Source organism: Pongo abelii, chromosome 13 (assembly GCF_028885655.2).
Source record: "Pongo abelii isolate AG06213 chromosome 13, NHGRI_mPonAbe1-v2.0_pri, whole genome shotgun sequence".
Lineage (NCBI taxonomy): Eukaryota > Metazoa > Chordata > Mammalia > Primates > Hominidae > Pongo > Pongo abelii.
In genome coordinates this window covers 99,081,889-99,107,529 of record NC_071998.2, presented here as the reverse complement: position 1 = coordinate 99,107,529, position 25,641 = coordinate 99,081,889, and the positions used below count along the sequence as shown (strand labels likewise).

The 25,641-nt window shown below is 41.1% G+C and overlaps 1 long non-coding RNA gene across 1 annotated transcript in view; it reads left to right on the top strand.

Annotated features, from left to right (window-relative positions):
• Positions 1–21,094, top strand: part of LOC129047983 (uncharacterized) — a 61,296-nt gene extending 40,202 nt beyond the window's left edge. Inside the window, exon 4 of the long non-coding RNA XR_008509935.2 lies at positions 19,491–21,094. This is a non-coding gene — a long non-coding RNA (uncharacterized LOC129047983). The remainder of the gene's footprint in view (positions 1–19,490) is intronic.
• The last annotated feature ends 4,547 nt before the right edge of the window (positions 21,095–25,641 follow it).

The window sequence follows — 25,641 nt, the reverse complement described above, 5'->3', positions numbered from 1 at the left end:
GATCCTAAAGCATTTTGTGCCCCTCCACAGCTCTCTGCTATAAATAGGTTAGATTGTCAAAGCTAGAGTATGAGGCCCCCAGGTGTGCCAGGTAGAGCTGACATGATGTATGGCTCTTATTCATAGTGTTAGGGGCACAAAGATAAACTAAGGAAATTTGAATACATATGGACTTTAGTTTACTATTTATGTTGGTATATAGAATAGATCTGTATATTAAAGTTTTCCAAAGACAGTGCAGATGGTAAATTATTCCCCCTCCCAACCCGCTTTTCTATTTCACTCTCAGCACAGCAAGACCCAGGACATTTGAAAATTTATGTTAAGAATTTAGTTGATTAGTATTCTAAGGAAGCAGTATAAAAAGAGCATGGTGAGAAGGTCAGAGTTTGGAGTCAGAGCTAACAATTTGTCTCCATTCTCTACTTATTGGCTGTGTGACCTTGGGAAGATAGCTTGACCTCTCTGACTCTTAGTTTTCCATTGAGAGAGTTGTGACAATCAATGTGGATGTTATTTAAAGCATTGCTTATTAAATCAAAGCATAACTGTAGCTTAAAAATGAATTATAGCTTCCCATAGAGACTCCCTTCCAGAGTACAGTATAGAAAGGAAAAAAAAAAAAAAAAAAGAGTAACTATACAGAAGAAACCTGACAAGCACTGCCTTGGCCAAATGACCAAGGTTACTATCAACAATGATAAATATTATTGATGGTGAGTACCCTGGATATGATGTGATGAGAATGGCACTTTACAGCTGTGAGATCTTCCTTTAAAAACAAACAAACAAACAAACAAACAAAAAAACATAATCCCTGTCTAATCATGAGGAAAACATTGAATTCCAATGGAGGGATATTCTACAAAATACCTGACCAGTATTCCACAAAACTACCAACCAACTATCTCAGCCAACGATGGCCTAAAGAGACATGAAGAGGGAATACGGACAAAACATAAGACATCCCAAATGATGGTAGAGTTAGAAATCGATCATTGGCATGAAAGAGGCAAATGTGAAATTAGCAGTGAGTTCCAACAGTGTGTATATGGGGAGGGTGAAGATGTTACTTGGATTAGGTGAATGTATTAGTTTTCTAGGTCTACTGCAAAAAATCACCACAAACTTGGTGGCTTAAAAATAACAGAAATATAGTCTTATAGCTCCAGAGGTCAGAAGTACAAAATCAAATCAGCAGGGCTGCTCTCCTTCTGATAGCTCTAGGGGAGAATCTTCCTTGCTTCTTCCAGCCTCTGCTGGCTGTCAGCATCCCTTGACGTGGGCTGCCCACTCCATCTTTGCCACCCTTTCCACATTACCTTCTTCTCCCTAAATGTCTCTGAGTTCTCTCCTCTTCTTATAAGGACACCTGTCATAGAATTCAGGACCCACCTAAATCCAGAATGATCTCACCTGGAGACCCTGAACTTAATTACACCTGCAGAGACCCTTTTTCCAAACAAAGTCACCTTTATAGGTTCCAGGGCTTAGAATTTGGACATGTCTTGTTGGACAGTCACTATTTAACCAGCTACAGTGGCCACAAAAAGACTTTCTGAGATGGGAACATTTATGTGGAAGAGTCTGCCTTGCAGAGAACAGGGAGGAATGTTCCAGGAAAAGAGAACAACATGGCCAAAGACTTTAAGAAAGAGATCTGTGTGGCTGAGGAACTGAAAGGGCACAGTGAAGCCGGAGAAAGTGGAGGGGAAGAGAAGACCTTGGTGGGCCTGGTGGGAAGGTTCTGATCACAGATGGCCCAGCTGCGCTAGTAGGGCCTCAGAGTGACTCACCTTTGCCTGAAATCTCATTCTCAGCCCAGAGTTCTCCTTTTTACCTACTCACTGCTCTGGAAGCTTTATGCTCAGTGCATCACAATAGCTCCTGGGCCTTGGTAAGGGGACATTACACACTGCAGGAAAAAGCCCTTTGTTCTCGTCCATTTCAGTGTCATCCAGCTGACGTGGCGGCAGCTTTGTAGTGCCACAGTGAGCCTGGATCTCAATGCCAACTTCTAGTTTCGATGCAACATGTCCCATCAGGCCCCATTGTGAGCTGCTAGCTTATGTCCTTGAACAAGCCCTGCCCGGTTTTCTTTCAAGTCACTGAGGCAGCCGTAGTGTTGAGGCTTGAGCTCTGGCCTGAAGTCCAGGAAGCTGAGGTTGAATCCCCATCTTGGATTCTTACTAGTCACGCAGACTTGGGAAAGTCAGCCTCTCATAGCTTCTGTTTTCTCGCCTATAAAATGAAGATGAAAAACCTCAATCTCATAGCAAGGTTGTGAGACTCAAATAAGATGGTGCATTTGAAAATGTTTTGTGAATTATAAAGTGTTTTCTATGCAGAAAGAGAGGTGTTACCAATAGTACTGACACCCTGAGGGTCTCTAATCCTCTTTCCAGAGAAAGGGAATTCTCAGGATTCACTTTATCTCATCATAAACTCATAGACTCTGCACTGAAAGCTGTGTGCTATTGTCTGTCACTCCCTGAGGGGCTAATAAGCATCATCGCCCATGGAGGTACCACCATGCAGCAAGCTCCAAAAATGGAAATAAACAAAACTCAAATCTGCCTCTCTATAAAAAGCAACCTACCTTTGAAACTTGACCCTCTTGAAAACCTACTAAAATGAACATGGAAGGGAAAAGGAAGAGCAAAATACCTAAGTAATTAATCAGCATTTTGTCCAACCCAATTTTGTTTTAAAGGACATTCATCAAGATCAACATACCTGCCAAGGCAAACCCTGTGAGCCCTGTGACTGGCCATGTGGACTCAACATCCTCCTTGTCCGCCATCCACTCACTTGCAAACTGGTGTCAATGAAGGTAATAGTTTGTGGTAATGGGAACCATATGGGCTGGTGACTGCTGTCAGTAAAAATAGCCCATATGGCCTGTGTGGCCAGACACAACGTCAAGCTAAGAGAAGGAGACAGAAAGCTGTGTGAGGGAAAGAAAAAAAATGGTTTTAAAAGACTGGAGACAGAAGCCTGCCTGACTGCGAAGGAGGTTTCAGGGAGCTGAAACATGCAGCCAAGCTGGGCTCACCAACAGCAGAGACATTTGCACGAAACGCCAGCCCTCCCCAGCCTAGCCTTCCACACTCTCATGCCCCAGATGAGAGGGGATAGAAACAGGATTCTATCTGGGAACAGAGCTGAAGCTCAGCACATGTACACATCTCTGGGATGTGTACAGAATCTTCTCCTACCTAACCAACCCAGTAGAGAGCAAGGAGTTAGGGCCAGAAATTTTAAACAACAACAACAAAAAAAAACCTAAGCATACATTTTCGGTTCCTTTAAAAATGTATTATGTTTTGTAGCATAATAGAAACAATATGAATTTGCAAATTGCCAGACCTGATTTGACTCTCACGATAAATATGCTATTGAATAAACACAAGCAAATTACTTAATCTCTAAGAGATTCAGTTTATTCATTTGCAAAATGGAGATAATGGATAATGTAACCAATAGTTATTATGAGGAGTACATGAGCTGATGTTCCTTACACTTAATAGAATGTCCTATTCATTTATTCACTCATTCAACAAATATTTAATAAATGCCTACTAGGGCCAAGCACAGTTACAGAGGAGTAAGTCAGTGCATAAAACAAAATGGCAGTTTTCATGGGGTTTATATTCTAGTTCTAAGTGGAACACGTAGAATGTCAGAAGATGAAAAGTGCTGTGGATAAAGATAAAGCAAGGAAGGGGGATGGGGAGGGCGGGAATTGGGGGTGCAATTTTAAGTGGGGTGGTCCGGGAAGTTGACATTTAGGCAAAGATTGAAGGAGGTGAGAGAGCAGGACATGGAGGTAGGTGGGAGCAGAGGAAGCCACCAGAAGGAAAGTCCTGATAAGAACAGGGCAGAGTACTCGGGGGCACCAAAGGGACCAGTGAGGCTGGAGAGGAGGAAGCTAGAGGTCAGAGAGGCCACACAGGCCTGGGGGGCTAGGGTAAGAACTTGGACTTGACTCAGTTCAAGTCAAAAGTCTTAGGAAGGTTTTGAACAGAGGAGTGACAGGATCAAACTAATTTTTTAAAAAATAGAATGGCACTGGCCACCATGTTCAGAAGTTTCTACATGAGCAAGTGCAAAAGCAGAAACTAACTGGGCGGGGTGTCTCATGCCTGTAATCCCAGCACTTTGGAAGACCGAGGTGGGCAGATCACCTGAGGTCGAGAGTTCAAGACCAGCCTGACTAACATGGAGAAACCCCGTCTCTACTAAAAATACAAAATTAGCCAGGCATGGTAGCACATGCCTGTAGTCCCAGCTACTCAGGAGGCTGAGGAAGGAGAATCTCTTGAACCCGGGAGGCGGAGGTTGCAGTGGGCCGAGATCGTGCCATTGCACTCTAGCCTGGGCAACAAGACCAAAACTCTGTCTCAAAAAAAAAAAAAAAAAAAGTAGAGACTAGTCAGGAAGCTGCTGTAAGAATCCAGGTGAGAATAAATGGTGTCTTGGATTGGGGTGGTGATATCTGGAGATGGTAAGTAGTGGTGGGATTCTGGAACACGTTATGATCATAGGGAAGGCCTCCAGAATTTGCTGATAGCTTGAATGGGGGTTAGAAAGGGGAGGGGGTCAAGAAAGACTCCAAGGTTTTTGGGCCTAAGCAACTGAAGAAAGTTGCTATTCAAAGAAAGGAGGATAATTGTAAGTGAAGCAGGTTGGAAAGAGGAGATTGGAAACACATGTTGCACATGATAAGTTTGAGATGCTCATTGGACATTCAAATGGAGACATAGAGTTTCCAGAGAGATGAGAATCATTCATGATTCATGAAGTTCACATACAAATAGTATCTGAGATCATGAAACACCATGGGATCACCATGGGAGCGAGTGAAGATAGAGAAGAAAAGTAGAGATGTTTTTCCATGGGGCATCAATAAAGATTTACAGAATTCAAGTAGTCTTTTACACGACATTTTCCAAATTAATCAGCTACATCAAGAATAAATATACTGAATATATAAGCAGTCCATATAACGTGGACATGAAATTCTATAAAATAGATGGTGCTGTTATTACTTTACATACAAGGAAATTAAGAACCAGACAAGTGAACTAATTTGCTCACTGTCAAATAGCTAATGAAAAACAAAACAGGAATTTCAACCCAGGCATCCTCACCCCAGTTCTGATGTTCTTTCCACTACAGCCATCTGCCCACTGCTGTACTTCCTTATTATCTAAGGTAGAAATGCATCTTTTGACCTCAACCTATTTGTGATGTGTCTCCAAGTTTGAAATAAAAACCAGGTCATTTCAGCAGTTAAGTATTCTTGTTTCCTAAGCTGAAAATGTTGCCAGCCTGGAAAATAAAAAAATATATATTTTTTTATAATTGTCTTTGGCGAAGTTTAATTTAGAGGGAGAGAAAGAGATAATGAAAAAAAACCGTGCCTTCAGTTTTCCCATAGGTACTCCCTGTCTCCTGGACTCTAAATCATCTTCTCTGTTTTTGGAAGAGGTAGATATAAGGCAGATACAATCTTCCTTGTCTTCGAAATCCAGCACAAGGGATAGAAAAAATAAAATGATCTATGTGGGGTCACCGAGTGATTTGCGTATGTGACTTGGAAAAGGTCCTAGCTGTCTTGCATCACTCTCTTTCCCTATGGCCTATGTAAGACTGTTTACACAATGTATATAGAAACTGGTAAAAATAAAATAATATCTGATAATTTGCAAAGCACTTTTTATCCAGTACTGATGCAAAAACACTTTTTGAAATAGCTACTATGCATGCTAGCATCCATTTTAAAGATGAGTAAACCACGGCTTGGAGAGATTAAATAATTTGGCAAAGGTTAACATAAGACAAAATGCTGCAATTTTATAAAAGGCTATTATAATCACTAAAAAATAAATATAAATACACTTGGTACCTACAGGACCTACAAAATCAAACCCAGTTCTGTTTTGGCACTACCATTTTCTGCAGTATGGTTTAAAGTCTTACCTGTATCTGTCTTCTCTCTTTCCTGTTTGGGTAACATTGCTCCTTCTTGAGAAACACCAAATATGGTCCCTGTCAAAGGAATGGTCTGAGTCTTGTCCATCCTAGTAACTCCAATGCCTTTCCAGTTTCTTGGTGCAGTGCAGGGCATGATAAGTGTTGGCTGGGCTGTGCTGAGCCAGAGTTGGTGAGCTGAAGAGGAGGAGGAGTTAAGTTTGTAACAGAAGGTTGGGTGAAGACCACGAAGAACTCTGGATGCTGAGCTAAGCTATTTATATTTCCATCCATAGTTAATAGGTTGCCAGGGCTACTGCCTTGTCTGGTCCCCAGGTTCTGCATCTGCATGTGGGTTGTCCTACAGAAAGAAAAAGCTTGCTTAGCAAATAAAATGAGGACAAACATGTCTTCATTGCAGGCCTCAGAAAAACCCATGCCAAGACTTATTATTTTTCAGATTTGAAAACTTGATTTTATTTTTTTCTTCCCACCCACACCTCAAGTCTTGTTATGGCTTTGGCCAAAGAAAACCAACTTTGACAGGGCCATTTCAGGCTCGTCCTGAGCCCAAAGTAGGGAGACAGGAAGTAGGAGGTGACATTTGATTTTTTTTTTTTTTTGAGGTTTCCTGCTCAAATTTAAGACCAAGAAATTTTGTGTGGGTTGTTTCAGTCAGATGAACTAGAGAGAAGTGTTCCATTTCATATTTATTAGCTATGCTAGAACCAAAAGGAAGAGAGAAAATCATTAGTTCCTATTCTTATGCAGCTGTTTGTCTAATAGGAAGAGAAGAAAGAAATTCACAGACAAGTGCAAAATAAGGCAGAATGTGATGCTAAGTGATGGCAATGTGCTATGTTGGGGAGAGAGAGCAGAGAAGGCTTCTTTTGACAGTGACATTTGAAATTGATCTTTAAGGCCATGTAAGATTTTTACAGGCATACATGGGTTGGGAGGAGAACATTCTAGTTGGAAGGAACAGAGTGGGTTAAGTGAAGGAGGCAGGAGTACTCAGGTTAAGGAAGCAGATTTAGGGAGCAGTGGTTATTTATATTTGGCATGAGCTATTTAGGGAGTCTAGTGACATTTTAGGAGCCCTATATTGAGGGAAATGAAACCTGGTTAATTCTGAATACACTGGGTGTGGTGGTCAGGGCCAACACCTGTATTTGAAAACACATCAAGAGAAAGATATAGGAATCAACTACAGATGTTCTCTCCAAAAAATTTATAGAATGGAGTAGATAATACAAGGATAGCATGAGAATTAATTTGCATATCACCCCTGTACAATAGATACTTTACAAGGGCTATCAGAAATGTCTGATGCAGGGCTGTGGAACCTTGGATAATAGAGAGATGATTTTGCCATAGAAAACTCAAAGAAAACTTGGAAGAGGTGATAGCTGGATGGGTAGAATTTTGCATTTATAAGAAGAGGGCTCTGAGACTATTCCAGATTGGGGAAAAAAACCATAATAAACTTGGGCAAGAAAACATCAGGAATATTTAGAAAAACCAGCATAAGTTTGACTAGCAGCGGTTCTTAAACTGGGGTGCAGGGATCCCTGAAAAGGTCAGTGGATAGAATTCAGAGATGGCAAATTAAAAAGAAAACAAAATCCTCACTGAATTCACACTGAAATCTAGCATTTTCTTCAAGTATGCATGCAGACAACAGACCACAGTAGTATTAATAGCACCTTGACCTTTTATCAGTAGAAATCACAGATATTTTTATAACACATCACTTTTGTTGAAGATATCTTAGAATAGCACTTACACTCATTATAACTTCAAAATTCCAATGGCATCAGACCTGATGCTAGAGCTTGTTTTTTGATGTGTTACTAAAGAAGCATGTTAATAACCCTATCACTTTCAGTTATTTTGATAACTGTATCTTAACATCATTGTTTTCCTTTGCAATACTATGTATTTTTTAAATTATTTCAAGTCCTTACTTTCTGAAGAGGTCCATACTTTTTCCAGGCTGCCAGGGATGTCCTGGGCACAGAGTTTAAGGACCCAAGGGATTCTGAAAAAGAAGACAAATAAGGTTCTAATGGCAGGTGGAAATAAGATCACAAAGAGACCTGAATGCCAAGCTAAGCTGTTTGATATAAATCTATAATTACCAGACAGCCAGCACCAATGGCTTGTCTAGACATCAAATTATTTTGGCCCTGGTCTCATCCTCCAAGTGTGATCCCAGGGATTGTCCTTTTATATACCCCCTAGTCTACTTAGCCTGCTACTAGACACAGAGTTCAATTCAACATAGGTATCTGAAGAACTAAGACTGCCTCCCAAGCTACATTGGTGAATCTGCCTCTTTACATTAGGGGTATAATTAATAAATTCTTCTTAAATTTTTCTTCAAGTTTTTTTTTTTTTTTGTATTTCATGGGCCAGGGAAGTTTTTTTTTTAAAAGAGGAAAGCAATCCTGAGTCTAACTTTTTATTACTTTATTCCAAGTGGTATAATTTTAAAAATAATAAAATCTGGTTCCATCAATTGTCATCATCACTTCATAAAAGAATGAGAATTTTAACAGCCTACCCCTCAAAAACAAAAGGCATAACCTCAGAAAGAGAAAAAAATATCTTGGCAATCTAACACTCTTTTTAAAAGGTAGGCTTTTTACATTTTAAAATTTAAAATAGAATGTAAAATGTTATGAGTTATGCTGTAGATAATATTTTTCTTGACAGAGGTTGTCAGCTGGGAGAGTACCTATGCAATACAGTAAAATAGAGTGAACTTGAGTCTCCAAATAGTTTGGTCGCTTCATTTTTAATACTGTCAACAAAAATCAAATTTCAAAGACATTTATAGATAAAAACGAAAAGCATACACTGTCACTACTTCCTTGAGTTCATAATATTCTGGGCACTTCAGAGAAGTGGATGAGTAACTCCACCATATCTCTAGCAGTGTTCTTCCCTTTCTTGGCCCAAAGCTGAAAAGAAAGTTCACTAAGGTAGCCCAGGAGTCTGTCTGGAGAGGGTGGCAGGAAAGGACATGCCAGTGTTTTTTTTTTCTATGTGGCTATTCACAGCAAGGAACAATTTTTCTCCCTAGTATCCCAACATAGAACAGTCAGGAAGTTATCTGAGCGGGATGTCATGGATTTGACTCCAACATAGGCCAGCACCTCTCCAAGACTGTATATTTGAGAACCACTAATCTGGTCCAGCCCTCTCATTTTGCAAATGAAGAAACTCAGAGGCCCAGAGACCAACCTATCCTGAAGGAAAGTGGATTAAGGGAACCCCAGCCAGAACTGTGGAAATCAGTCTCATCTTTTTTGCTGCCAAGATAGCTTTGACTTTTTGCCCTAATTCAGGTACCGTGGGCAACTTCCTGGTACCCGAGAATTTATGTCCACTGTTGGGTGTCATTCTGGTTAAGTGGATGACTGTCTCTCTAATCTGATTAATGCCCCAAGTATACTAAAGCTGTGTCTTTTCTTGAGCTTGAAATTCTTCACACACACGCATTCAGAGAGAGAAAAATCAGCCTTTCCTGAACCCACCTGAAGACTGAAGGCCTGACCCTAAATCCAAGTCCACAGGTCCTGCAACCCTGCTGCCTATTTATAGATGTCTCTGGATTTGTCTGGATATTAACAGTAAGCACCCTTTTTAAATACAAGCTTCAGGCCAAGCTCTGTGCTTATCATTCTACATTCATGATCTCATTCATTATTACTCACAAGGTCCTATGAGATTAAAATTATAGCATCCATTTTATAAATAAGGAAAATGATGCCTAGCAAGCCTCCATGACTTTCCCAGAGGCACACAAGAGTTTATGCATAAGTCCTTCTGCAAGGTCCTGGGGCTTCCTAGGCTGATATTCCATGTTGTCCAAGACCTGGCACAGGCCTCGCATGTGGTAGGTGCACTGAGAGAACTGCCTGGATAAAGAGATTTATAAGCATCTTCCTCTTTCATCTGAAGATGCTGTCGTCCCTCCAGCACCACTCCATCTCCAACATGACTCACAAGATGTCCCATTAAACCATCTCCAAGGTAATTCATAAAATGTCCCATTAAATGTATGCAATGACTATGAATATAATTGCCACACAGACTCAGAGTATGCCAGTTTGTGACACTTTTTTTTTTTTTGAGACAGAGTCTCAGTCTGTCACCCAGGCTGGAGTGCAGTGGTGCGATCTCGGCTCACTGCAACCTCTGCCGCCAGGTTCAAGCGATTCTCTGCCTCGGCCTCCAGAGTAGCTGGGATTGCAGGTACCTGCCAATGCGCCTGGCTAATTTTTGTAGTTTTAGTAGAGACGGGGTTTCACCATCTTGGCCAGGCTCGGTGGCTCACGTCTGTAATCCCAGCACTTTGGGAGGTCAAGGTGAGTGGATCATGAGGTCAGGAGTTCAAGACACTTTTAATTTAAATACTTGGTGCAAGTTTGGCTTGAGGCCTGGTGAAGTCTCTAATCTCTCTTACGGCCAGAGGCCAAGCCAGGCTCCCTTCTCCTATTCTCAAGCAATTGATTATTTCGAAGAAAGTACTGGTCCAATGTGAACCCTTGCTGCACTTCATCTTGCAGTGTTTGGTTCATGGTTCCAGACAACTGAGATCATTTAAAAGTTTGATTTTGACATCAATCATATTTTCTATCCCTCCCAGCTATGTGTCAACCACAGATGTGATAAGCAGACTTTATATGTCTTTGTCAAATAACTGGTACCAAATATTAAACAGGGCTAAGGACATTTCTGGGGGACATACCTCTGCCATGATTCCAGGGCATTTGCTTAGGCCTTCATTTCAGCATTTGTCCCTTAACATTATCAATTTTTTAAATTTTATCTTGAATCCAAGCTCTTCAAGAGCTGACCATTGATATTACTCTTCTTTTAGTCCTCATTGGGCACCATGCTGGGTATTGGAGAAAAGCTCAATCAATGTTGGCTGAATGGTGTGACAGACAGAGCCATTGATTTGGTGTCAGAAGATACAGGTTCAGGTCACAGATAACCCCCTTCCTGCACACAAGTTGTTTATCCTCCCAGGGCCTCAGTTTCTCTGTTCAAAAAATGGGGATAAGGATGTTTGCAGACAACTTCATTAGGGTGTTGCAGAGCACAAATAAAGTAATGGATACAAATGTGCTTGTTCACTCACCCCTATTCATTCTTTCATGTACACATTTCTTCTATCTGAAATACTTATTCTCTTCTCTTTCCCATGAATACCGCCCTCACCATGTTCTCCTTCCTCTGCCTCTCTGAGAATCCTTCCCTGACCCCCTGAGTAAGCCACCACCATCTCCTCTGAGCTTCCATAGCACTTTGCAGATCTTGAATTGTCCCATATGTTTTCAGTTGTCTGATTACTTGTTCATTTTCCCCTCCATGAGATGGTCCTGGAAATCCAGAGCCATATCTTAGGTATTTCTATCTCTGGCACCAGCACAGGGAGACAGAGGACACTCAATAACAGGTTTATGGAACTAATATGAGTGATTGCCAGCTGCAAAGCTGGTTCTGCTCTTGCCTTAATGATGGCTGCATGGAGTGGTATAGCTACAAAGGTCTTTGCTCAGGACACTGCCAAGTGTCACCATGAGCACAGCCCTACTGGGCCTGGATAGTTTTTGCTTGTCCTAGGGGACAAACAAAGGTAGTTATGATGGACAAAGCTGGCCCCAAAGCTCTATGATAACAGGTATCATATCTCTTATTACCATCATGTCAGGCTGGCTTCCTCAGCAATCAGGCTCTGGCATGGAAATTTGCACTCAAGAAGTTTACTGGGGAGGGACTTTGGGATCAACTCCAATGGGAAGGTGGGAGGAACAGCATTAGGCAGATAAGAGAATTCCAGCTGCAACTCACTGGCCACAAATAACTCAGCTGGTCCTGTGGAGAGGTCTAGAGCTGGGGATGGCCCTTCAGAGTTGCTCCAAATTAAGACAAGAGAGTCAAGCTTCTACCAACACCTTCCCAACAACCTGTCTTCAAGGAAGGCTGCCCATGTAGAGAGGTAAAACCTTGAGCTAGGTGTTCTCTTCCACTGAGGACATTTCCAGAGAGGAACCCAGCTGAGAACCACCAACATTTGCAGCTACTGGAGATATGAGCACTGAAGTACTGAAATGGGGAGTGCCTATTCCACTGCTTGCGCCTAACGTTACCTGGCTCATTGCAGTCCTTCCACTAGTAGTTCTTGTGTGAATGAAGGACTCTGTGGTCAACCTCAGATAGAATCCTGTAGGTTTTCTGTGGGACTTCTAACATTGATTCAGTCTAGGAACCTTTCAAGTGTGCAACCTCCCTGCCAGGACTCAGGGAAAAGGAAAACAAGTCCCCTTCCCTTGAGAAGAGAGGCAGCCACACAAAGAGCCAATCTTACCCAAGGTGAGGATTTTACATGGGCAAGCTCAGAGCATGGAAAAGACAGACAGGTTTTTGAAGATGTCTTTGAAGCTGATGCCTGGAAGACAAGAAATAGGTAGATCCTAGGAAAACATGCAATGTAAGCCAGCAAGACTGGCATGAGAGACCATCACACGGACACTAAGGTGATATAGGTCAGGTCAGGTTCTCAGGGCTTTAAGTGCCAGAAGACAGAGCCTGGACCAGATCCTGATATTGGCAAGGAGACCATCATAAGGTTTTCAGCAGAAAAGTGACAGGTCAGGCTTTCCTTCTAGGAAGAACGCAGGGTTTATTTCCTTATTGTGTCCCTTTTCCATTTGGGGTTCTGTGGGGAAGGACCAGCCACCCAAGCACATGCCATACCCATGGCCTCCACCCAGAGCACAGCATGAACTCTCCCCACTGCCAGGTCCTCTGAGAAGCTGAAGGAACTGCTGTCTCTCAGGAGGAAGGGTACACTCTTTCCTTGACACCCAGGGCAGTGAGTTCCTGAGGGTGTGACCCCAATGAAAGGGAACCCAGAGAACGATGCTGTAAACACAGAGAAATCAAGGCAACTCTTTACATATTACATAGTGGGAAGAGCACTGCCCGAGGAGTCCACTTGGGCTGGCTTGCAGTCCACTCTCAGCCACCTGCTGAATTTGTGGTATGGGCAAATCACTAACCCACATCTATAAAATGAGTATGAGAATTAAACCACTCCAGTGATGAGGACACACAAATTAACCCAATAATGAGACACAGTTTTATGCTTATCAGATTGACAAATATTTTTTTGAAAAATTATGTTCAGTACTGATGAAGATGGGTAATACAGGTTGGCTCATTCACTGTGAGTAGGCACGGTCACTTGGAATACATAATTTCAGGAAACATCAAGTTTTAAAATGTGCATATCTTTTGACCTGGAAATTTTGCTTCTAGGAATTTATTCTAAGGAAGTAATTAGAAACACATGGGGGAAACACATGTTAAAGCATATTCAGGAAGGCATTATTTATGAGTGCAAAAACTAGAAATAACTTAATGTCCATCAATATCTATCAGTAGATAATAGTATTACTAAAGTATACCACACCTTTACATTGGAATATTAGGCAGCGATGAAAATTGGGCTTGCAAATTGGATTTATTAACACAGAAAATGCTTATAATCTAATGCTAAAACTGAAACGAGAATATAAAGCACTTGTATTTCAATCCCAATTTTGTAACTATAGAAAATGCTAAAACATATAACCTGTTATTATGTAATTGGATTTGAAATATAATTTTGTATTTTTTCACTTGCTAGCTGCTATAAGCAACTGGTTTATCAACATATTAACAGTAATTATCAATCAAGCTATTAGGGCAATTCTAATTTTCTACTCCTTTTTTAAAAGTATTTCAAGCATTCTACAATGATTATTTCTATAATATCTATCATCAGTAAAACAAAAGCACAGTTTTGAATAATGACAATGTGTGCCTCTCAGGACTGCTATAATAACCAACAAGATGACGCACATGAAGGAGCCCTGTAAAGAGTAAACCCCTATATGTACATGAGGATCCATTTCTTCCTGACACTCTGCATCTCTCTTTACTAAAGCATCTCAAAGTAAGGGGAGTAATTCATCCTGAGGCCCTGGTACTCTGGAAAGGTCTCTGGCAGGCAATTGGTGACTTCCTTGCAGGGTGACATCACAGCAATCTCCCAAGGATGCCTCTTAGGTCTCTGCCTCATCCTTTCTGTTTCTTCAGCCCTGCTGTCCTGTCCTGGTCAGGCAGTGATCACTTCCCACCTGAATGACCATAGCAGCTCTATTCCTGGTCTTTCTGTCTTCTGGATCCCAGTCTCTTTCATCTACCATGCTGCAGCCAAGGACACTGTTCTGCTGTGTACCTCTGACTACATCACTCCAATGTGGTTGCCACAGGAGACAGTTTGAGCTTGGTGTAGAGTACAAAGCCATGCATGATCTAAACTCCATCTAATTCTCTGAGGACATCTCCTGCTTCTCCTTCACATCTGGAAACACAACCTTGGCCCCAGCCAAATTATGTCACGTTAATTCCCTAAACACTCCATTCTTTTTTTTAGGCCTCCATCTTCCTGTGTTCACCCAGCAAACTCCTCGTCAGCCTTTCTAGGCATTCTCTATGGAGTTGACTTCTCTCCATCTCCCATCTCATACTCAACAATGTATTATTTTGTGACACAGACAAGATTTCTAATGCAGGATCATTATTTTTAAAAAATTAATTAAATTCTATGTTTTATTTGGAATTTATGAGTTTTTCATCAATGTTCTCTTTTGGTTCCAAGATCCAATCTAGGTTCCACATAGCATTTAGGAGTGCTTTACTTTTATCAACTTATTTCATCCTCACAGTAACCTATGAGGCAGACACCATCATTTTCTCCTTTTCACAGATGAGGAGACTGAGACACAGAGAAGCCAAGCAATTGGTTAAAGTCACACAGTAAGTGGGAAAACTAGAATCTGAACCCAGTAGCCTGGCTCCAGAGCCTTTGTTCTTAATCCTTAGGCTGTACTGCTTTTCACACACACAAAAGTACCTGACATTCTAATACACCACTCTAATTTTAACCTTTATTTTTATTTCTTTTTCTTTATCTTATTCCAATAAAAATTCAATGACATTTCTACAAGGACTTCTCCCCAAACCTTAAGGAGTGCATAGTACATACAAGTGTTAAAATGAGAAGTTGGACCAATTGCCTGAGAACAGTTTGAAAACATATCACATCTTATGTTATTATTATATTTGGTTTCTACTAAATTGAGTTCATTATTTGTCTTTACTCTCTTATTACAATATCTAAGAATTACAATTATGGGGCTTTAAAAAATTAATACATCATAGGTATACATATTTTGGGGATACATGTGATATATTGATACATGTATCCAATGTTTAACAGTCAAATCAAGGTTAACTGGGAAATCCATCACCTTAAACATCTATCTTTTCTTTGTGTTGGGACCATTACAATTCTTCTCTCTTAGCTATTTTGAAATATACAATAAATTATTGTTAACCTTAATTTTCCTATTGTACTATCAAATACTAGAACTTATTCCTTCTGTCTAATGTATTTTGTACCCCTAACCAATTTCAAGTACAGTCTTCACACCTCTGTCTTCTCCATCGAACAAGCTCCTTGAGAAGATGTCTTACTCACCTTTGAAACCTTGCCACTTCTTATGTGCCCAACAGTCCAGGGATTTCCTAACATTTTCTTCAATGAATTGTGCCAGAATTTCCCCCCATGGCATATAGCAAATCATACCTACATTTGCTCTGGCTGCTCTATAATGTTGACTTCACAAAGTCCCCAAGCATACAAGCGATCTCTCACAGTTGTCATCTGGAGGACCAGGGAGCTTTTGGGGGAAAAGCAGAGCCCCTTAATTACCAATTCTGACAACTTTCATTTGAGCCTGGGGCTCCCCATGCAAACAGACAGTCGGCATGTGATCGGAGAAGAAATAAAAGTATGTTTCTATTAAAACCATGTTCCTTAAGTTGTCACTCTGAATTTATATTCCTCTGGCCCTTGCCAAGTTGGCTCTAGGCTCCACTCTGTCCTGAAATTAGAGCATTCTTCTCATAGCCCCCGGGAGATGCCTACAATGCTTGAAGATTGAAAACAGAGCCTGAACCATGGATTTGGGAATTTGTGGAGTCCAAAGAATCACTGATCTATATAACCTGCCCCAGATAACCAAGCTTCCCTCTCCACCTCTGATTAGAGCTTTGTTAGAATGGAAAAGTTCGCTGCTTAAATGATAGTCCCACTAACCCAAGAGGATAGGTAGAAAATCTACCCACTACCTATCCTGCGGGGAATCAGACAGCTTGGGGTAAAACAAAGTGCTACCCACAGCCAGTGGGTTTGGTCTTTGGGCAGAACCAACTGCAGGGTATGTGTGCATTTACATGTTGAATTTAGTAAAAATGAGCAATTATTGGGCACCTACTATTTGCAAGCCCTCTTGATGGGTCTGGTGAAGGATGAAGGGTTGAGCAAGAAGGTCATTGCCTTTAAACAGCTCATTTCTATTGGAGAAAAAGGATTTGGATCTAAATGGCCCTGCCTGATAGTAGAATGGGATAAGTATTTGGAGCCTTAGAAAGTGCTATGTGTGTGTCTGCGGACAGTGTGGGGTGGTAGAAGCAGCACAGGTTTGGCAGCTAAACAGATTCAGGTTCAAATGCAAGTTTAGCCAGTTACCATAGACGACGTACTGCACGTTTTAGAGCCTCAGTTTCCTCAACTGTGGGAAAGGGGTTCCAACAGCCCACTTCACATAGGAGTTAGATGGAGATGAGATGAGATCCAGCGTGTGCGCTCCTGGCCTGCAGTAGCTCTAGCTCCTCTCCCTTTCACTGTCGATCAGCTGACACCCAATGACATCGCCAATAACCCTGGGCAAACACTCACAGAGCCCAAGAGGAAGTGTCAAGAAGGGAAGCCAGAGCCTGCCGAGGGGAAAGCCTTTGCCTCATTCTTTCAGCTTTTAGAGGCTTCTCTTCCTGTCCAGTGACCTTGAGACTGTGTGTTCTTGGACTTAGCAAATTCTCTGTCAGTTCATTTGGATTAAAATTTCTGTTAGCCTGAGAAGTTGAGCTGGGTTCACTCAGAGTGGGAACTGAGAAGGACTGCTGTTGTGAGGGCTTTGCTGTTGAGGCCCCCCTGCTCCTTGCCAGACCACAGAGTGTGCAAGAAGAAGAAAATGAACAAGCCGGTTAAAAGGTGGCTTTTTTCGCAGAAGGGCTGCTGCCCTGGCCTGTGGTCTTGAGCGATGCAGTCAAGCTTAGGGAATCTCGGCTCAGACTTCAGAGAGAAGCACACGCAGCAGCTGGTCCATGTCTCTGTGTCTTCTTTCATTTCATATGTAAAGAGAAGCAAATTTCCAAATCTCTCTGTAAAGAGGGAAAATGGACCTCTTTTCCTTTTACGGCACTTTTTACCCCAGATTTGACTAAGCATAAATAGTGTACTATTATCGTCTTACAGTCAGGCATGAGGAGTTTAAACAGCATAACAGACTGACTCTCAGAAGACTAGAAAGTCAATGTTGGCTTAATATTTAAGGGCTGGGAGGCTTTGAAATAGCTCTTTAAATGTCTCATGACTCAGTGTCTTCATCTTTCAACTGGGCACAATAATATCTACCCCTCACCCAGGGTTAGTTGTAGACTATATAAGTTAGGGTTTACAAGGAAACTGTCACATAGCAGACCCTCAATAAATGTTAGATCCTCTCACAACTCCTACCCCATAAGACACTGAGCAAATCATTTAATGAGTGTTAGAATTTCTCTGTTGCAAAATTAGGCCCATTTGCCTTGCTCTTTCTATCTCTCAAGGCTGATTTGAGAGGTTAAAGTGATAGCAGAATGAATGTACTTTGTAAATGGAAAGCACTAAGGCAAAATCAAATTTATTGGGAGAGCTCTTTTAACCATGCGGGAATGACTCAGGAGAGGAGAGGAGAGAGTGCGTCCTTATTAAAGCCTCACCCCTTCAATCACCCCTTAGATCTGAGGTACTTTAGAAAGTCCCACCTTTGCTTGGACTTCTAGACTAATCAATTATTATCAAAGAGCTGGAGAAAAGATTCAGTTGCTGTTGAAGTCAAAACCATGTTGGCTACAGGGCCAGTCTCCAACCCTTTAAATGCCATAAAGCCTCAAAGAAATAAAAACTGGCAAAGCCTGACGCCAGCTACATGATTAACTGGACAAAGCCTATGCACTCTAAGCCATGAGATCAAAGAGAATATTCTTTCCAACACATAAACCCTCTTAGAGAACTGGAACATGATTCATCCTAACAAGCCACTTAGGGGTCAGGTAAGCAGACCATCCCCTGCCTGACGAAGTCCTAGACACTTAAGGACCTTCATATTCAGAGGCAAGATGTTCATGACCCGAGACCAGAGTCCAAACAGCTAACTTCCTGAGAAAATCCTCCATGTATTTATAAAGTAGTGAGATCCTTGAGGGTAAGGGTGCCTCTGACTCAGCTGACATCCCAGTTTCCAGTTCAAAGCCTCACATTGATTGGGTCCTTAGGAATCTAGTTTTTTATGCTTGTGTCAGAAAAAGTCTTCACTACGAACTCATAGCTTAGCCCTAACTCACCTACTGAGGCTCCTCTTCCCCTTTATCTTTCCTATGAAAGAAAAGATAAATGAATGTAGACAGATGTGCTTGCAAGCCACCTCCTGAAATAATCAAAGAGGCTCAAAGCCATTGGAATAGGAAGATGACTAGGATACCTGTCATCATTATTTCTCTTATTAATCTGGAGGTGTTATGAATCAAATGTTTGTGTTCTCTCAAAATTCATTTGTGGAAGCTCTAATCCCCAATTGATGGTATTTGGAGACACAGCCTTTGAAGGTGATTAGGATGAGAGGAGGTCATGAGGTTGGGGTCCTGGTCCAATGGAATTAAAGCTCTTTTATTAAGAGGCACCAGAGAGTTTCCTCACTCTCTCCCAGGTGTAAGCGCCAAGGAAAGGCTATGTAAGCACACAGGAAGCAGGTGGCTGTCCGCAAGCCAGGAGAGCCCTCACCCAGAAACCAATAATGTTGGTTTCTGGTCCTTGATGGACTTTCAAGCTCCAGAACTGTGAGAAAATAAATTTTGATAGTATTTTTATGGCAGCCCAAACTGACTAAGACAGGAGGAAAAGAGAATTCTTCCCTAGCATTTGACACCAACCTCTTCCTAGTTGTTCGAGCCAGAAACCTAGGAATCAACTTCAATTCCTCTGAAGTCTTCTGTCTTCCTCACCTAAGCAATTGCAATGTCTTTAAAAAACTCTCTCTCCAACCTGACTTACTCTGTATCCGGATTTCTCCAGATCCTCGCCATCCCCAGAACATTTGCACTAGATCAGAAGAGTTTCAAAAGTTCCCATCTCTGAGCTGTGTGGAGTACTTAGCACATGTAACTGATGCAGAAATGTGGAAAGGAAGAAGGAAATAATGAATACATTAATTCATATCTTGTGCCAGGACTGCATGAGGTGTATAATCTCAATAAGTGTTGTAAATCTTCTCTCCTTGTTTCAGGTGAGGAGATGGAGATGCAGAGAAGGAAAATGACTTGCCTAGGATTGCATGCTGATAAGAAGAGGAACTTATCGGAAGATCTGGGTGTTGGTTGCAAATTCCATACTTGCTGCATTACAATGTGCACAGTAATGACCATCTTGGGGCCAGGCCCAGGACAATAGCATGTAGTTGGTGCTCAACAAAGAGTTATTATAGGAAGGACTCAAAACATCACCTGCTGACCAGGCATAGTGGCTCACCTGAATTTGGCTCCCAAATTCAGATACTTCGGGAGGCTGAAGTGGGAGGATTACTTGAGCTCAGGAATTCAATACCAGCCTGGGCAATGTAGTGAGACCTCATCTCTACTAAAAATCAAAACAATTAGCTGGGTGTGGTGGTGCGCAGCACCTTCGCTCTACTGAAAGATCGAAGCTGCAGTAAGCTTGCTCATACCACTACATTCCAGCCTGAGTGAGACAGCAAGACCCTGTCAAAAAAAAAAAAAAAGAGAGAGAGAGAGAAAAGAAAAAAAGCCAAACAAACACTTACTGTGCCCCGCCATGTGCTGGGTGATGCACCATGCCTCTCACCTCAACTGAGTACCATAGTATTACCTGATTGTACAGAGAGTTGGAGGTTAAATTACTCTTCTTTTTGAAGATGTTTCATCACCTGGAAAAAAAGAAAATGAAAAAGCTAATTTTTCCTAAGGATTAGTAGAAGGTCAGACAGCTGGTACAGCTCAACTCCAAGGCTGATGCTTTGGACTTGGGACTTTGTCAAGCATCCATCCTCCTGGAGGGCACTGTACCCAAGCTAACTAAACATTTCTCTTTTTCCGTGTGGCTGCATCTCTGCTGGAACTGAGATTGGTAGTTAAGGAGGGGACTTAAAGAGTATCAGTTTGAAACTGCTTAGCTTCTGGCTGTTGCTGAGCTTCATGTGCTGCATTTGCCCTCAGCTACCTGGAATCCTGGAATTCTGTGTCCCGAGGGCACTTAGGAGAGAAGAGGTGCATGGTTGGATGTAATGCAACACCGACACCATGGGCAGGCTGCTCTTCCAATTATGTAGCCCCAGATTAGGAGTTCAACAAGGCACCCTTGGCTCAATGCAATTTCCAAAGCCAGGCAAGACCCAGAGGGAGAAATTCTCTCTAGATGGCAACTGAACTGAGAACATTTGGAAGCAGTGGTTGAGATGGTTTCTACTGAGCTCAGACCATAGAATTTTAGGGATCAGGAACTTGCCTTTACGGTAGTCAGCTAAGAGGAGCAGTATCCTCAGTATTTACCTTCTGACTGCTGGTGTTCACAATGACAGCCAGGGCTCCAGTGAGGCTGTAAGCGCCAGACGGCTTTTCCCTAGGAAGCTAGAATAACCAAGGCTTGCAAAGTTAAAACGAAAATAGCTCAGATGTGGAACGTACAACTCAACCCTTTAAGTGAATGAATGATTCATAGCATGGAGGTGGGGTTGGCTCTGCCCTTTCATTTTCAACTGTCTTCAAGTCCCTAAGGGTACCTCTTTTCTGAATTAAAATCAGGAGAAAAATACCTAAATTATCTTATTCTCAGTTGTCCTGTAGTGCTTTTTCCAACCCTCACCAAAAGACAGACATCTTTTTATAAATGGTGACTTCCTTTGCTAACAGAAGGTGCTGCTTTTATTTCTAATGATGGCACTCGTGTTCACTGGGAAACAAGAATGTATTGAACATAGCACCAACTTTGGAATTACATGGCCTGAATTAAATTCCATCTCCATGCACCATGCTGTGCAATATTGGGCAAGTTCCTTTACCTCCCCAAGTCTCAAGTTCTTCACTGTAGAATGGAGACAATAACAACAGAAGCTAAAATGTATTGAGCACTTCGATGTTGCAAATCACTTTGAACATTAGAGGGGTGGTCTAGCCATGCAGCCTCACTACCAAACTATTCACCAGGCAGTAACAGTGTGTCATAACAGATAGTTCTCAATGGCTTACATCGCATTTTTATATGAGAGACTTCCTTTGATTTTTTTCAATTGTTCAATGAGATAGACCTATTAGAGCTGATGATACCCATTTTGTAATGAAGAAATGATGCTTAGAGAGTTTAAGTGGCTTTTCTGAGGTCATCCAACTTGCAAATGAAGGAGATGGATCTGAACACAGGTCATAACCACAGTGCTATGTGCTATGCATGTGCTGTATAAGTTTCTCATTTACTATTTAGAGTATCAGTTCTCAACCAGGTGCAATTTTGCCTCCCAGGAAACATTTAGCAATGTCTAAAAACAGTTTAAATTCTCACAACTGGGGGATGCAGGACTACTGCTTCTAGTGTGTAGAGGCTGAGATGCTGCTAAACATTCTACAATGCACAGGTCAGCCCCTGTGCAGCAAGGAGTTATCTGTCCCCAAATGTCAATGGTGCCAAAGTTGAAATACTATGATACAGAGTAAAGGACAAATGTGAGTTGTTCCCATTTTACAGATGATAAGACTGAGACCTAGAGATTAAGTTACTTTCCCAGGGTCATTTAAGATATGGTGAAGCGGGGATTTAAAGCCAGACTATTTGAACCTACACTCCACTTCCTAACTACTAAGCTATATTCTCTCTCCAAGGAAATCTATATTGAATCCATTCAAGAGCCTTGGAAGGTAATAAAAAAAATACATCCTTCAAGTGAAGAAAGTACACTTTGCCTACTCCTCCAGAGAAAATATAACCTTAATCTAAACCTGAGACTTTGGAGTAGGGCCTGTCACCCCGCAAATAGCTCAGCCCTTTATTTTTGTTTTACCAAACAGTATACTTGTTTTACTCCAAGGGAAAGTCTAGTTCCTTCTCTAAAATGCCAACATTGTTAGTCCTAAATTCTAAAGAATTTAAATTGGAGAATTCATTCTAAATTCTAAAGAAATAGAAATGAAGGACCAAAAATGATGATTGATGAGAACATGACACAGGGCAAGAGGGCAAGGAGCCTGGGTCCCCAGAAGAATGTGCTGTCAGGCCACACTGGTTCTCGGGGGTGTAGCGGGGGGGTCCGACTACCATTGGAGGTCATGGGATCTGACTTATTTGCATTGGAAGAAGGTGGGGGTTTACATAGATACACCTAAATTCTCTATTTGACCAGAAGGAAGCCCCCCTTTTGACTCTGGATCACATCCCAAATGAGAGATCATTTGTAGAATAAGCAGTTTCAAATTGATACTCTTAAGTCACCTCCCTCACCACCAATCTTCAAGTTCTGGCCTCCATATCAATAGTTTGAAAACATATCTCGTACTACTTCACATATATAAATGGCAGGCATGCTTACGTATGGCACACTTATGTAGGTATGTCCCAACTTTATGAAACTGTAATCCATTGTGCAGGTAAAGATGTACATAATCAAAGGCACTACAACAATCCTTACCACCATAACTTGTAATGACCCATCTGCCATGTGCAAACACTTGGGGCTGTGGGTTATGTTCAGTCCCCAGCCTTGGATGTGTGAGATGACTGTCCCATGGGTAAGGATACATGAAGGTAGCTGCTGGAGGAGTTGCCGTTCTAGATGTTCAAGTAGCCGGGGGATAGCCTCCGGTGTGGTCAATCAGGTAGGGAAGAACTGAGGAGGCCCAACTGTAGATCGTGTTGGATGGAGCTCCAAGTAGCAGCCCCGAGTTCTCCTTTCACATATACTGGATATCTCTTTTCACTTGTGGCTGATGAGATTTTTAGTGGTTTACTAGGTGGCTAAACAGTATCTTCTCTAAGAATGTATATCATACAAATTAGAGCATCATCATTATTCTGAAACCTTTACATTAAAAAGTTCAGTTGGATTTGAAATCCATTCTTATTTTTACAAACAATCCAATATTTACTGATAAAAAAGGAAGTGCTATCAGATTTTTTAAATATAATTTCAACTGAAGACAATTTTGAATTCTTATACAAATGTTTAAAAATTGTAATCATCTCTGTGTGAAAGGTTTCTGGAATAGGATTAATAATTTGAAGATACCATCATTAAAATATTGTGGTCAGAGATTGTTTGTGTCATTTCAAGCAGAAAGAGTAATATTTTTAAAATTTATATTAATAAAAGTGAGCTTAATTTGTCATGGAAAAATTTAAAACCATTTATTTGGAAGTTTTATATAAATTTAACATTTAATAAAAATTTTAAGACACTCTGTTTTGTTGTAATTACATAAGATAAAGAAAAAAATTGTGATTAAAAAAAATCAAGCCCATATAGACAGACACCCCCCAGGTCCCCTCCCACTTGCTCTATTACACTGGACAAATGCTCTTATTTTCTTCGTGTACTATGGCATAAGGGTTTTGGAAGCAACAGTCTAGAGTACAGACTGGATATGCTCTGGTTTGCTAGCTGTGTTTATGTGCTGCCACAGCTAAACTCTAAGCTCACTAGGCTGGGAAGTTGCTATTTATGCATCTTTGGGTATCCTATGATGTAATGTAAATGAACGGAGTCCTTTAAATGCTTGTTTCAGACATTTCTTCTCATACATAGGCTCATGATTCAAACTTGTAATAACCACAATAGTAGCTACCACTTATGGAATACCTACTATATTCAGACCACAGCAAGTACCGCATAAACATTATTCTCTTCTTTTAAAGAAAATATTTGATATTCACTAAAGCATATATGTTACGTATCTGCCAGTTTCAAAGCTAATAATGTAATGAACCATTAAAAAATTACTTATAATTCTCACCACAACCCCATCAAAACATGCATATTCATTGCCCCTTGTTTACAATGATAAAAGTGAAGTATGGAGAGGATAAGTCACCACCCAAGGGCACACCACAAATGATGCCAATCATGCCATTAATACTTGACCAAATGGCTTAGATCAGCATGTCTCTAAAATCTGTAAATATCAGGCCAATGTAGGAATCAAAGACCTGAGAACTCCCTCCAGTTACCAAGAAGAGAGAGAGAGAGAAAGAGAGAGAGAGAGAGAAAAAAAAAAGGAAAATGTTTGCATAGATTTGATAGATGTCAGGAAATACTACATTTAAAGTCTGTGAAATGGTCCCTGATCCTACCATAGCTGCTTCAAAAGAAGAAAAGCATGAGGAGAGAGGAAGAGGAGAAAGAAAAAGTGAGATTATAGCAGCCTGAGATGAACTCAATAATATAAACTGGAATTCTGATCATATTCTCAAGCCATGATTTAACAAAATGAAATGAAAATAATAAAGCAATAGCAAAGAAATCCAATCACATGGGAATTTTAAAAATCCTTACTTATGTGTCAGTGAAGCTATCCAAGAACATCAACAAGATTTTCTATGACCAAAAACACAGACCACAGTGGCCTCACTTCCTTTTGTTTGACAGCACTCTGACCTACTTTGTGGTCATTACAGACACACAACTGGCCATTGTATGGGGTGAGGCTTTCACCATAAGGGAAGAAGATAAAACTTCTCCCTCAAATCCCATCAGTTGCCTTTCCACAGGCACTACAGAATAGTAAGATGAGACTGGGTTCACCCTTTGCTGGGGAGGGCCCTCAGATTGAGATGACCAAGAAAGGTAAAACAGAAAGGGACTACAGGAAGGAAGTCTGGAGTGAAATTTAGTCTTAGGAGAGAAACAAAGAGATGTCAGGAAATTTCCCCATTTTCACACTATCAGTTCAGTACAGTGGAAAGGAAGAAGGATTCTAGATATCAGACAAAGCTGGGTTCACTCAGTTTCAGTACAACTGGTGTCCTGGGTTTCTACTGAAACTTCTAGGGAAATTGAAACATGGTGCTGGGGTGGGATGTGCCCAATGGCAAGCCAGTAGGTCTAGATACATGACCAACAAGCATGGCATCCATGAAAATCCACAGGGTGGTAAGAAGTAACATCACTAAATGTCACTAACAACTTAACGCAGAGTGCAACACGTGTGTCTGCAAAAAGCTACCCACCCCTCCATGGAAGATAGCCAAGACAACAATGGGAAGGAAAATTATTACTTGAAATAAATTTAATAACCATAGAAAAAAAGAAAAATATGGTCCCAATATATTTATTAGTAATTTAGAAAAGAAGCAATAAGCTAGATAGCATCTGAATTAAAAAGGAGACAAAATAAATAAGAAGACATTGGAATCAATAAACTAAATGAAAAACTAGTGCA